Raw genomic sequence first — 12,150 nt, forward strand, 5'->3', positions numbered from 1 at the left:
GACTATTGGTGCGAGACCTCTTCCGCACAGATTGTCCGTCAGACATTTGAGACGCGCACGGAAAGTATGATTTTTGTATACATATCAAAGTAATATTTAGCACATTTAAGCTCAGTGTGTCTCGTGATTCAGCTTTGATGGCAGCCAATAATTTTTTTTTTAAATCATTCTATCTGGTTATCTTTAAAAATTAAAAATAAATTTCTCTGCGAATATCAAATCGACACTAAAGTTATGTTTTGTCGTTTTGGGGAAGTGATAAGATTCGAGTCTTCGAATGCGTATTGTCATTCAATTCAATCAAATTCAACTAATTTTATTTCATAACTCGATCAAAACGGCATAACAAGACCCCTGAACATCCGGTGGCTTTGCCCCCCCCCCCCCCCCTGGACCCCATCTAGGGCCCTAAGGCGGTCCACTGGATGCTAATCTGATGGAAATTTAATGCCCAAAACCCCTAAGCTTCTGGGGGCTCTTTCGTCCTCTTTGTGCATGGCTGATTGTCAACGAAACGTAGTTAAGTCTTTTGTCAAGTCTGCTCGTTGCTATGGCAGGCAACCAGTAAAAACCAATTCGTTTCATCAAATTATGGAAATTCAAGCATTAATTTAAACAAACAGAACTTTGTTATTCCTGATTGAGGTGTCGTATGAAAGGGCAGAAAATAAACTTTCTAGAAATGTGATTTTCTCTTTGAAATTCAGATAACGCTCGCCAAATGACTTTTTGGTACCCTCTCTTCAATTTGTTTTTAATCACTCGCGCGTAAAATATGCATCATATGAGTTACATCAAATGAAAGAAGAGGATCTATGCTTTACAAATATGTGTCATTTATTAATTATAATTGTGATTAATTCTCGGTTTCGTTTTTTCTGGGACGCACTGTATAGTAGGCCTACTTGCGATATGGGCACAAGGTCATTTTCCTCGACAACATAAATATATTAAGATTTATTTCGTTAACTTAGTCAACATCGTAGCTACACCCGTACAAATTAGTGCTCATCACCACCTCCCCCACCACCCCCCCCCCCGCCTTTTCGCCGGCTAATTCGCGGATAAACTTTTTCTCACGAAAAAAAATAAAGTGCTCATTACACCCCTCGCAATGATTCACTCTCACCTCTGGCTCAAAAGTGGCAACCCTATAAGAACCCCTCCCCCCTCCTTAAAAGCTTGTATGGGCTTGAGCTATATATTTAAATGCAGGCACGTAGCTAGATTCTTATTTTGGGGGCGGTGGTGAGTAAGCGAAGCGTGCGAATCACTTAAAGATAAAGACCAGTTATGGTCATGCGATTGCATTATGAAAGAGGCGTGGTGGAATCGATCAGAAAAGGTTGATCATCAAGCAAAATAGGCTAAGTATTGGTGTGTCCTCCAAGGTTCAGGAATCATCCAATGATAAGAAATATTGGCCCAGTCTTGGTAATGTTATAAGCACTGTACACAGAAAGATGTTAATGGGACTACGCACACGTGCGCGACACGTGTGTTATATCTATCAGGTCCAAATAGATAAAAATAATTTACCAAATATATCAATTAGTAGGCGGTTTCTTGGCAAAATTTGTATGACCACGACGTATTAGTAAAAACATATTCTTTCACATGATTGGTAGTAAGAGCTTCCATTTCATTTTTCGAGAGGGGGGCGTTTCCAAAACTGGTCTATACCTTTAAAGAGCCTCGTTTCCGGGGTGTCTGGAAGACCTGTGGTCATGCATGCTTACAGTATTTCTACATGACTGAGACCCCCGGGACATGAATATGGAAATTTGGAGGAAGTAAATATCATCAACCTTTAAGCATTTCAGGTGGGGTAGCATGGTCACGATAACCAACTCGGGTACAAAATAGCGTACTGATTTCTTTTGCAGCAAAAGAATATTACTAGTCACACACTTGGATGTTGCCCACAAAATTATGTGGTAAGATTAGACTATTATATAGCATAACTAATATTCTATCAAAAACAAAACATTTTATTCTATACAGTATGCCAATATTTCTGGAGATTGATGTAACGGTGTGTTTTACATGGTCGCTCCAGTCTTTTCAATGGTTTATACACCAATGAACTTTGTACATGTCTTTCTCGCTGTAGAAAAAAACATTTATTTTATTATTTAGAGCAAGCTTATCATTAGATTTTCTACCTCTATACTATATCAATAGAATCATATCTATCATTAATTCTATGATTTTTTTCCCGGGCTCCCCCTGGATCCGCCACTGGTCAAGGGCAGATTCCCAGTAAGCTAAGGGGTTTCAGGCATTTAATTATCAATTATTCATTGCATTTTGCCCCGACCCCCAACATAAAAGCATCCTCTATGTGCATGGGCATTCCATGAACCATAATGCAGAGCCCTACAGAGGAATTTTTTTCTGTTGGGGACCGGGGTGAAATGCAATAAATTATTGAAAAATTATTGCATTTTCTTTGTTTATAATTGTGATTAAGTTATGATAAAACATTGATAATTCTCAGTTTCTTTTTTTATGGGACGCACTGCATATATTACTAGCTCAGTCTTATCTCAATACTTACGATAAAATATTGCAGAAGACTTTGACATTATCGAACATTACTTCCTTACCTGGTATCAAAGGCAACTTGAAAGTAACACGTAGGTGTATTATACATAAATTAGTTTTGAAAACTAGCATTAATGGCAAACTAGCTATAGGAAATGGAGCTAATATCTCTAAGGCTCAATGGAGGGGGTGCTAGGCAATTTTAAATGAAATCATGCTAGGAGATATTATGGAGTTAATAATTAATGAGCGAGAACACTAACTGAAGTTCTTCAAAATGAAACATACAAGGTATGGGGCTTGTGTGATCATCACACGATTATTTAGAACAAGATTGTTTGGAACCAGCAACCTTGATAACTTGGCCAGTATGACGTGACATTTCGGTACTTTATAATACATTATATCTGATATATTGGTAAAGAGTAAAGATTGTGAAAACTTTATGTAAAAATTAGTAACATTACAAAATATGCAAGTAGTCAGGAAATCCCTTACACGATCTAGGAATAAAGATTGTGAGAATTCTCTCGCGCTCTAACTCGCCCCCCTCCCCCCCCCCTCTCTCTCTCTCTCTCTCACATTTAGTTTTTCACGTCTAGTGACATTCCTAAACATAAGCCTGGTATATAACGAAAACTTGATATTATAGAAGTAGGAGCACATGTGCCAAAATAACCAAACATCATAATTCGACATGATCGGTATCAGAAGCTCCGAGAGAGATGAAATGAGAAGGAGCCTAATTTGCGTCAACTACACTATATGAGATTGAAGGTAGCTTCAAGTGTTCCAAGTATGGTACATTGCTATCTATGCACATTACATTGATCTACAGAAACGTATACAATGCTCGAGGTGCATTCCGGGAAGGCGTATGAAAGATGACGTAATGGTATCGAATTATAAGAAAGGAAAACAACTTCAGTTCAAGACGGTTCAAAATAATGCTGGGAAATGGAAATTAAAATGATACCGTTTTAAAAACCAGTTAGATATGGTTTTTGGACAAGAAGCATGAGATAATTCATTGCTCGGCAATCTGGACTGTATTTGAAACAGAGCATCCAATATTCCTGATATTTAATAGTATACTGTCAATGAAAAATATAACTAAAAAAATAATAATAATGGACCTCTTTACCCAAGGCTGTGTGTCTTTGTCGAGCACAAAATGATTCTGCTCGGGTATGCAGGCCAGTTGTTAGCCCATATTGGGCTTGAATAGACTTGAATTGAAAGACCCTTTGTTTCACCTCGCGAAGTTTGGGCGTTTTCATATGAGGAGTAAAACCTTGCCCATCATTGAATTCATGTTGTAAAGTTGTTTACAGACTGGAAAAGGATAGCATGGGAGTGTACAGATTGAATAAATGGATGCAAGTAGTACTGAAAATGTAAAAAACTTGTTTGACCTGGCAATAAGGGACTCTTGAATGTAGTTTGAAAATTGGACATGGCTTTGGGGCTAACGCTACCGGCCACCGGCTACGCTGACGACCGCCAGCTAGCTGACGACGACCGCCAGCTAGCTGACGACGACCGCCAGCTAGCTGACGACGACCGCCAGCTAGCTGACGACGACCGCCAGCTAGCTGACGACCGCCAGCTAAAAAAAAGACCCCCCCCAAAAAAAGACCCCCCCCCAAAAAAAAGACCCCCCCAAAAAAAAGACCCCCCCCCAAAAAAAAGACCCCCCCCCCCATAAAAAAGACCCCCCCCCCCCCATAAAAAAGACCCCCCCCCCCCCAAGGGGCTCCATTACAGTTTTTTCCTACACTCAGCTGCTTCCCCTCACCAAAGGTCCTTTTTCAAGTTTTTTTTTGAGGAATCCATTGACATATTGTGATTTGGAACCCTTTCCCATACATCAACAACACCAACAATAATTATTTTTATCACACCAAACTTTGAGTGAGATGAAAATGGGTTCTAACATCAGTTTTTCTTTTTCAAAGATTTACAAAAAAAATTAAAAAAAGCACTAGCTGGGAGTCGAACCCGATACCTTCCAATTGCCAGGCGTTTGCCTATCCACTAGACTAATGTGTCACAGTGGTAATTTTCATGTATTTTTTGATATTGATACTTATTGTTGTAGATGTAGCAAAAGACGTATTCTAACTAATTCAGAGAGTCGCTTGTTAAAGAAAGAGTATCAAATGTTATTTTCTCCTTTGTTGAGGAGGTGGGGGGGGGATGTCCCCTTTAAAAAAAGGAGATGGACACGTCAATATCATGGGGTAAAGAAAAAAAAATGAAAAAATAACATGAGGTATAAAGAAGAAGCTGGGAGTCGAACCCGAGTACATACATACATTACGTTGTGAAGCGATCAGTCTTATCCACAAGACCAATTTGCCTCACTGCTACTAACTGGTTCACTTCTTGGTGTTATAGCACTTTCTGCATGTTAACGACTTTTATATGTTGATTTACTGATTTAACGATTTCGGGATGCATAATTATTCATATTTTTGCAGTCCGATGTTGTCAAGATTGCCCGTAAATGTTTTCTTTCAGTTACTGATATTTCTGATATAATAGTGAGGTTTTATGTTATTTTCATTTATTTTGCAATCTGCTGACTTAAACTTCAAGTGATATGACAATAGGCCACTGCCCTGACATAGCATAATGAACAGGACACGGATCTATTCAATTTAGGATATGCTACGAATTCTGTAACAGGGCACCAATGAATAGGGAAGCTTGGCTATTCGATTCTGTGTTCAATAGCTTGCACCTGCAGCATCAATTAATGAATTGAAGAAAAAAACCCGACCCTCCCTTCATTGACGGAATATTTTTGTCAATTGCGAGGATTACATAAGAGGTAATAATATCATTCCTGACATTGCAACAATGACCGCATTATGTTGATGTATTGTCCATAAAGGTACTGAGAAGGTCTTTCTCCTTGTCTGCATGGAGGACACGCACTTTGAATATCCCCATAGAAAAAGGATAGAATGAGGCTGTAGTCTCATTTAAAAAAAGGAAAGCGATTTTGGGACAGTTCAAAATAATGCTGGGAAATGGAAATTAAAATGATACCGTTTTAAAAACCAGTTAGATATGGTTTTTGGACAAGAAGCATGAGATAATTCATTGCTCGGCAATCTGGACTGTATTTGAAACAGAGCATCCAATATTCCTGATATTTAATAGTATACTGTCAATGAAAAAATATAACTAAAAAAAATAATAATAATGGACCTCTTTACCCAAGGCTGTGTGTCTTTGTCGAGCACAAAATGATTCTGCTCGGGTATGCAGGCCAGTTGTTAGCCCATATTGGGCTTGAATAGACTTGAATTGAAAGACCCTTTGTTTCACCTCGCGAAGTTTGGGCGTTTTCATATGAGGAGTAAAACCTTGCCCATCATTGAATTCATGTTGTAAAGTTGTTTACAGACTGGAAAAGGATAGCATGGGAGTGTACAGATTGAATAAATGGATGCAAGTAGTACTGAAAATGTAAAAAACTTGTTTGACCTGGCAATAAGGGACTCTTGAATGTAGTTTGAAAATTGGACATGGCTTTGGGGCTAACGCTACCGGCCACCGCTACGCTGACGACCGCCAGCTAGCTGACGACGACCGCCAGCTAGCTGACGACGACCGCCAGCTAGCTGACGACGACCGCCAGCTAGCTGACGACGACCGCCAGCTAGCTGACGACGACCGCCAGCTAGCTGACGACGACCGCCAGCTAGCTGACGACGACCGCCAGCTAGCTGACGACGACCGCCAGCTAGCTGACGACGACCGCCAGCTAGCTGACGACGACCGCCAGCTAGCTGACGACGACCGCCAGCTAGCTGACGACGACCGCCAGCTAGCTGACGACGACCGCCAGCTAGCTGACGACGACCGCCAGCTAGCTGACGACGACCGCCAGCTAGCTGACGACGACCGCCAGCTAGCTGACGACGACCGCCAGCTAGCTGACGACCGCCAGCTAAAAAAAAGACCCCCCCCAAAAAAAGACCCCCCCCCAAAAAAAAGACCCCCCCAAAAAAAAGACCCCCCCCAAAAAAAAAGACCCCCCCCCCCATAAAAAAGACCCCCCCCCCCATAAAAAAGACCCCCCCCCCCCCAAGGGGCTCCATTACAGTTTTTTCCTACACTCAGCTGCTTCCCCTCACCAAAGGTCCTTTTTCAAGTTTTTTTTTGAGGAATCCATTGACATATTGTGATTTGGAACCCTTTCCCATACATCAACAACACCAACAATAATTATTTTTATCACACCAAACTTTGAGTGAGATGAAAATGGGTTCTAACATCAGTTTTTCTTTTTCAAAGATTTACAAAAAAAATTAAAAAAAGCACTAGCTGGGAGTCGAACCCGATACCTTCCAATTGCCAGGCGTTTGCCTATCCACTAGACTAATGTGTCACAGTGGTAATTTTCATGTATTTTTTGATATTGATACTTATTGTTGTAGATGTAGCAAAAGACGTATTCTAACTAATTCAGAGAGTCGCTTGTTAAAGAAAGAGTATCAAATGTTATTTTCTCCTTTGTTGAGGAGGTGGGGGGGGGATGTCCCCTTTAAAAAAAGGAGATGGACACGTCAATATCATGGGGTAAAGAAAAAAAAAATGAAAAAATAACATGAGGTATAAAGAAGAAGCTGGGAGTCGAACCCGAGTACATACATACATTACGTTGTGAAGCGATCAGTCTTATCCACAAGACCAATTTGCCTCACTGCTACTAACTGGTTCACTTCTTGGTGTTATAGCACTTTCTGCATGTTAACGACTTTTATATGTTGATTTACTGATTTAACGATTTCGGGATGCATAATTATTCATATTTTTGCAGTCCGATGTTGTCAAGATTGCCCGTAAATGTTTTCTTTCAGTTACTGATATTTCTGATATAATAGTGAGGTTTTATGTTATTTTCATTTATTTTGCAATCTGCTGACTTAAACTTCAAGTGATATGACAATAGGCCACTGCCCTGACATAGCATAATGAACAGGACACGGATCTATTCAATTTAGGATATGCTACGAATTCTGTAACAGGGCACCAATGAATAGGGAAGCTTGGCTATTCGATTCTGTGTTCAATAGCTTGCACCTGCAGCATCAATTAATGAATTGAAGAAAAAAACCCGACCCTCCCTTCATTGACGGAATATTTTTGTCAATTGCGAGGATTACATAAGAGGTAATAATATCATTCCTGACATTGCAACAATGACCGCATTATGTTGATGTATTGTCCATAAAGGTACTGAGAAGGTCTTTCTCCTTGTCTGCATGGAGGACACGCACTTTGAATATCCCCATAGAAAAAGGATAGAATGAGGCTGTAGTCTCATTTAAAAAAAGGAAAGCGATTTTGGGACAGTTCAAAATAATGCTGGGAAATGGAAATTAAAATGATACCGTTTTAAAAACCAGTTAGATATGGTTTTTGGACAAGAAGCATGAGATAATTCATTGCTCGGCAATCTGGACTGTATTTGAAACAGAGCATCCAATATTCCTGATATTTAATAGTATACTGTCAATGAAAAAATATAACTAAAAAAAATAATAATAATGGACCTCTTTACCCAAGGCTGTGTGTCTTTGTCGAGCACAAAATGATTCTGCTCGGGTATGCAGGCCAGTTGTTAGCCCATATTGGGCTTGAATAGACTTGAATTGAAAGACCCTTTGTTTCACCTCGCGAAGTTTGGGCGTTTTCATATGAGGAGTAAAACCTTGCCCATCATTGAATTCATGTTGTAAAGTTGTTTACAGACTGGAAAAGGATAGCATGGGAGTGTACAGATTGAATAAATGGATGCAAGTAGTACTGAAAATGTAAAAAACTTGTTTGACCTGGCAATAAGGGACTCTTGAATGTAGTTTGAAAATTGGACATGGCTTTGGGGCTAACGCTACCGGCCACCGGCTACGCTGACGACCGCCAGCTAGCTGACGACGACCGCCAGCTAGCTGACGACGACCGCCAGCTAGCTGACGACGACCGCCAGCTAGCTGACGACGACCGCCAGCTAGCTGACGACGACCGCCAGCTAGCTGACGACGACCGCCAGCTAGCTGACGACCGCCAGCTAGCTGACGACGACCGCCAGCTAGCTGACGACGACCGCCAGCTAGCTGACGACGACCGCCAGCTAGCTGACGACGACCGCCAGCTAGCTGACGACGACCGCCAGCTAGCTGACGACGACCGCCAGCTAGCTGACGACGACCGCCAGCTAGCTGACGACGACCGCCAGCTAGCTGACGACCGCCAGCTAGCTGACGACGACCGACGACCGCCAGCTAGCTGACGACGACCGCCAGCTAGCCGACCGCCAAAAAAAAACCCCCCCCAAAAAAAGACCCCCCCCCCAAAAAAAAGACCCCCCAAAAAAAAAGACCCCCCCAAAAAAAAAGACCCCCCCCCCATAAAAAAGACCCCCCCCCCCATAAAAAGACCCCCCCCCCCAAGGGGCTCCATTACAGTTTTTTCCTACACTCAGCTGCTTCCCCTCACCAAAGGTCCTTTTTCAAGTTTTTTTTTGAGGAATCCATTGACATATTGTGATTTGGAACCCTTTCCCATACATCAACAACACCAACAATAATTATTTTTATCACACCAAACTTTGAGTGAGATGAAAATGGGTTCTAACATCAGTTTTTCTTTTTCAAAGATTTACAAAAAAAATAAAAAAAGCACTAGCTGGGAGTCGAACCCGATACCTTCCAATTGCCAGGCGTTTGCCTATCCACTAGACTAATGTGTCACAGTGGTAATTTTCATGTATTTTTTGATATTGATACTTATTGTTGTAGATGTAGCAAAAGACGTATTCTAACTAATTCAGAGAGTCGCTTGTTAAAGAAAGAGTATCAAATGTTATTTTCTCCTTTGTTGAGGAGGTGGGGGGGGATGTCCCCTTTAAAAAAAGGAGATGGACACGTCAATATCATGGGGTAAAGAAAAAAAAAATGAAAAATAACATGAGGTATAAAGAAGAAGCTGGGAGTCGAACCCGAGTACATACATACATTACGTTGTGAAGCGATCAGTCTTATCCACAAGACCAATTTGCCTCACTGCTACTAACTGGTTCACTTCTTGGTGTTATAGCACTTTCTGCATGTTAACGACTTTTATATGTTGATTTACTGATTTAACGATTTCGGGATGCATAATTATTCATATTTTTGCAGTCCGATGTTGTCAAGATTGCCCGTAAATGTTTTCTTTCAGTTACTGATATTTCTGATATAATAGTGAGGTTTTATGTTATTTTCATTTATTTTGCAATCTGCTGACTTAAACTTCAAGTGATATGACAATAGGCCACTGCCCTGACATAGCATAATGAACAGGACACGGATCTATTCAATTTAGGATATGCTACGAATTCTGTAACAGGGCACCAATGAATAGGGAAGCTTGGCTATTCGATTCTGTGTTCAATAGCTTGCACCTGCAGCATCAATTAATGAATTGAAGAAAAAAACCCGACCCTCCCTTCATTGACGGAATATTTTTGTCAATTGCGAGGATTACATAAGAGGTAATAATATCATTCCTGACATTGCAACAATGACCGCATTATGTTGATGTATTGTCCATAAAGGTACTGAGAAGGTCTTTCTCCTTGTCTGCATGGAGGACACGCACTTTGAATATCCCCATAGAAAAAGGATAGAATGAGGCTGTAGTCTCATTTAAAAAAAGGAAAGCGATTTTGGGACAGTTCAAAATAATGCTGGGAAATGGAAATTAAAATGATACCGTTTTAAAAACCAGTTAGATATGGTTTTTGGACAAGAAGCATGAGATAATTCATTGCTCGGCAATCTGGACTGTATTTGAAACAGAGCATCCAATATTCCTGATATTTAATAGTATACTGTCAATGAAAAAATATAACTAAAAAAAATAATAATAATGGACCTCTTTACCCAAGGCTGTGTGTCTTTGTCGAGCACAAAATGATTCTGCTCGGGTATGCAGGCCAGTTGTTAGCCCATATTGGGCTTGAATAGACTTGAATTGAAAGACCCTTTGTTTCACCTCGCGAAGTTTGGGCGTTTTCATATGAGGAGTAAAACCTTGCCCATCATTGAATTCATGTTGTAAAGTTGTTTACAGACTGGAAAAGGATAGCATGGGAGTGTACAGATTGAATAAATGGATGCAAGTAGTACTGAAAATGTAAAAAACTTGTTTGACCTGGCAATAAGGGACTCTTGAATGTAGTTTGAAAATTGGACATGGCTTTGGGCTAACGCTACCGGCCACCGGCTACGCTGACGACCGGCTAGCCACCGCTAGCTGACGACGACCGCCAGCTAGCTGACGACGACCGCCAGCTAGCTGACGACGACCGCCAGCTAGCTGACGACCGCCAGCTAGCTGACGACGACCGCAGCTAGCTGACGACGACCGCCAGCTAGCTGACGACGACCGCCAGCTAGCAGACGACGACCGCGCTAGCTGACGACGACCGCCAGCTAGCTGACGACGCCAGCTAGCTGACGACCGCCAGCTAGCCAGCTACTGACGACCGCCAGCTAGCTGACGACGACCGCCAGCTAGCTGACGACGACCGCCAGCTAGCTGACGACGACCGCCAGCTAGCTGACGACGACCGCCAGCTAGCTGACGACGACCGCCAGCTAGCTGACGACGACCGCCAGCTAGCTGACGACGACCGCCAGCTAGCTGACGACGACCGCCAGCTAGCTGACGACGACCGCCAGCTAGCTGACGACCGCCAGCTAGCTGACGACCGCCAGCTAGACCCAAAAAAAAAGACCCCCCCCCAAAAAAAAGACCCCCCCCCCCCCCCCCCCCCCCAAAAAAAAGACCCCCCCCCATAAAAAAGACCCCCCCCCCCATAAAAGACCCCCCCCCCCCATAAAAAGACCCCCCCCCCCCAGGGGCTCCATTACAGTTTTTTCCTACACTCAGCTGCTTCCCCTCACCAAAGGTCCTTTTTCAAGTTTTTTTTTGAGGAATCCATTGACATATTGTGATTTGGAACCCTTTCCCATACATCAACAACACCAACAATAATTATTTTTATCACACCAAACTTTGAGTGAGATGAAAATGGGTTCTAACATCAGTTTTTCTTTTTCAAAGATTTACAAAAAAAATTAAAAAAAGCACTAGCTGGGAGTCGAACCCGATACCTTCCAATTGCCAGGCGTTTGCCTATCCACTAGACTAATGTGTCACAGTGGTAATTTTCATGTATTTTTTGATATTGATACTTATTGTTGTAGATGTAGCAAAAGACGTATTCTAACTAATTCAGAGAGTCGCTTGTTAAAGAAAGAGTATCAAATGTTATTTTCTCCTTTGTTGAGGAGGTGGGGGGGGGATGTCCCCTTTAAAAAAAGGAGATGGACACGTCAATATCATGGGGTAAAGAAAAAAAAATGAAAAAATAACATGAGGTATAAAGAAGAAGCTGGGAGTCGAACCCGAGTACATACATACATTACGTTGTGAAGCGATCAGTCTTATCCACAAGACCAATTTGCCTCACTGCTACTAACTGGTTCACTTCTTGGTGTTATAGCACTTTCTGCATGTTAACGACTTTTATATGTT

Source organism: Strongylocentrotus purpuratus, unplaced genomic scaffold (assembly GCF_000002235.5).
Source record: "Strongylocentrotus purpuratus isolate Spur 01 unplaced genomic scaffold, Spur_5.0 spur5_scaffold_12, whole genome shotgun sequence".
Lineage (NCBI taxonomy): Eukaryota > Metazoa > Echinodermata > Echinoidea > Camarodonta > Strongylocentrotidae > Strongylocentrotus > Strongylocentrotus purpuratus.